At 41.3% G+C, this 3,328-nt stretch overlaps 1 long non-coding RNA gene across 2 annotated transcripts; it reads left to right on the top strand.

The window, feature by feature from the left end:
- The first annotated feature begins 378 nt into the window (after positions 1–378).
- Positions 379–2,080, top strand: LOC110507460 (uncharacterized). 2 transcript variants are annotated; one of them, XR_005040093.2, is made up of 3 exons: positions 379–891; positions 1,185–1,420; positions 1,576–2,080. It is a non-coding gene; the product is annotated as an uncharacterized LOC110507460 (long non-coding RNA). The 2 variants fall into 2 exon arrangements; XR_002471128.3 differs by having other exon boundaries at positions 807–891; positions 1,168–1,420.
- The last annotated feature ends 1,248 nt before the right edge of the window (positions 2,081–3,328 follow it).

Raw genomic sequence — 3,328 nt, 5'->3', positions numbered from 1 at the left:
TTCAGGTATTTCTTTAACAGGTTTAAAGTGCCGGCCCTAGTAATGTGTCTTTAAGGTCTGTATGGGTTGATGGAATACAGCAGGGGTGAGCGTAACAAAGTGAAAATGTAGAGTTTTCATCGACCTCGCGCGCAATGTTGATTTCATAGAACGCCGCAGTTCGCGGTAGAGTAGTAGGTGAAACCATGCAATACAGGAAAAGGGGTGATATAAATCAAGTTTCCTTTCATTTTGTGGTACTGAACTCATAAAAATATTTGATGCCATTGTAGTAAGGTTGATAATACGAGATGTCTTCGGACTTATTTTCTTTGAAAGAACAACTAGTGGGTTTTGAGTGCTTCCACCCTATTTGGGAAGTTGGTCTGCCTGCTCCTCAGTATGAGAGAGATTCTGAGAGCAGGTTCGTGTCTCCTTCCTCTGTATATAAACACTGTACTGTATACCATGTGTTTTTGGAAAACTGGTTCATATATCCTTAAGTCAATAGCGAATATGGCTATGAATATATTTAATTAGCCGTTAATGTATTGAAGACCTATTTCAGCAAGTTTCAACCAAGTGTTTGCTGGCTTAGCTAGCCATGTTAACGATGAGCTAACACCGTTGGTCACTGCACTACAGTGTCACACTAGCTACGGCCAAGAGGTGATTTGCTAACAGGTGACTTGCAATATTAAGTGAATGTTTATTTTCTTACTACCTTTAAAAGGTTTATATAAAAGGGTTGTACTTGTGCTCTGTATTTATGGATTAATATCACTTCACATTGAGGGTATGTATCACTACTGTTGCTCCTATCTAAAAGATATCTTGTGGGCTACCTAACCACGTGTGGCTGTGACCGTCCTGTCAATGCCTGTCATCACTGTTTGACATCTTTTACTGCAGGTATGCTTTTCTGTATTTTTGTTATTGTATACTATACAATGACTTTGTAGATTGGGTCTGAGAGAGATATTCTGAGAGCAGTGAACGTGTGGCTGTGACCGTCCTGTCAATGCCTGTCATCACTGTTTGATATCTTTTACTTACTAAAAACCTAGTCAACCTGAAGTGCGGGTGTCTGTGCGCCTTTCTTCTGAGAGGCTATGTAAAGTTGGTTACATCAGCAAGGGACACACTTTGTATGTGGACAATTGGTACAGCAGTCCCACACTCTTCCAGCATCTGCTCTCCAACAGCACAGGGGCCTGTAGCACAGTCCGGTCAAACAGGAAGGGGATGCCGGCATTCGGATGCAGGAAGATAAAGAGAGGGGAGGTGGAGTTCAAGGAGAATGGTCAACAGCTGGCAGTAAAGTGGCATGACAAACGAGACGTCCATGTCCTCTCCACTGTCCATACAGCAACCATGTCGGCCACAGGGAAGGTGGACCAACTGACGGGAGAGAGAAAAATCAAACCAGACTAACTAACAGGTGAGATGATTACTGAACAAGGTATTTTTTGTAATTGTAAGTACAGTTCACATACAAATCACATAGTTCCATTATGCAATTATAGTGACAATATTTGACCCACCTACCCACTGCCTCATCCTCTCCCTTCCCTCATCCTCCCCACTCCCGCATAGATAAAGTAATTACCTACCAAAAGTACAGAGAGAACCTTATGAGGGAGCTGCTGGAGGAGCACCACCCCCATCAGCGCCCATCCACTGGGGGTCGTCCTGCTGCGGACAATCCCCTAAACCTCACTGCACGGCATTTTCCCTGCAAAGTCCCTCAAACTGCTGCTCAAGGTAGTCTCACACAGAGGCACTGCAAAGTTTGCCTGTCTGGCACCAGGAGAAGAAAGCAGAGGAAGTTGTCAATATACATGCGTTTAGCTTGTGATACACCTCTATGTATTTCACCATGCTTTGGGGAGTATCATATGCTCAAGCAATATTGAGCACATCTGCAGCAATTAGTGACTGACTGACAGACCTGACAAGTAACTTTCCTTCCATGATACTAGTTGTTGTTCAATCACTGCATGAATATTAAATACGGGTTATGCATATTCAGTTTTTTTTCCTCTAGTAAAACTTGTTCAACCAACCACCACCATTACTGCAATAAAATTGACGACTAACATATTGGCCTATGTTTTCTTGCTGTGTTTTCATCCAGTAAAACTGTTAAGGAGTGTACGGTAGCATACAAAAGCTGGCCTCAATCTGCAGCTCAAAAGATGTCCAGTTCTAGTTATGATATTAGCAAATACTGTTTGTGGTTTCTGAAAGTACAGAATCGAGTTATTCTAATGAATAATAATTCTATATAAGGATATAGCAATATTACAAAGAAGTAACATAATAAACACTGCTAAAAAAATGGTATATTGCATTGAAAAAAATCACAAATTTTAGTTATAACAGTAAGAAACAGTAACTTTTGAGCTCCACAAGGGAGCAAGGCAGAGCAGAACAGCGCTATGCTAATAGGCCAACTGAAAACAAACCATGGTCATATTTTTTTATTTTATTTAACCATTATTTAACTAGGCAAGTCATTTAACAATAAATGATTATTTACAATGACGGCCTACACCAGCCAAACTACGAAGATGCTAGGCCAATTGTGCGCCGCCCTATAGGACTCCCAATCATGGCCCGGTTGTGATATAGCCTGGATTCGAACCAGGGTGTCTGTAGTGACGCCTGAGATGCAGTGCCGTAGACCGCTGTGCCACTTAGTCATAAGGACAGGGAAGCTTCAAATACAACACAAGCTAATAATTCTCTGATGCAGTTAGCATTGTTTTACAGAGCTAAAATAATTATGTTGCTAGCTACATAAGCACGATTGAATAACACCATAAAGATTATGAAATGAGTAACGTTACATCGCGTGTCTGCAGTTATAAGGAATATACACACATATATTATGCTCCATACAGTAAGCTATAGTAGAAACGACGTACAGAAAGTATTATAACGTAATAAGGCACTTTGATTGAAACGCACACATTTCTAAAGGTATTATGAGTAAGGAAAACAACAATGACTGATGCGGGAAACATACGGAAAATGCGCAAATGTCTGCAGACTTGAACTGCACAAACAATTGGGAAGTGCTTGGGGTGTTTTGTCCCGGTCAGAAATGTATTTTTTAAAAAAATAAACATATCCGCAAAAGTAAAAAGGACTACATTTTATGTGAACGAATGAGGCGGAACACACCTCAATTCAAACACCGAGACAGTTGTGAAGAGGGAACGACAACACCTTTCACCCTCAGGAGACTGAAAATATTTGGCACGGGTCCCCAGATCTTCAAAAGTTTCTACAGCTGCACCATCGATAGCGTACTGAACTGTTGCATCACCGCCGGGTATGGCGA

The sequence above is a fragment of the Oncorhynchus mykiss genome, chromosome 27, assembly GCF_057628025.1.
Source record: "Oncorhynchus mykiss isolate SJ-2025 chromosome 27, ASM5762802v1, whole genome shotgun sequence".
Taxonomy (NCBI): domain Eukaryota; kingdom Metazoa; phylum Chordata; class Actinopteri; order Salmoniformes; family Salmonidae; genus Oncorhynchus; species Oncorhynchus mykiss.
This window is presented reverse-complemented; position numbering and strand designations above follow the sequence as displayed.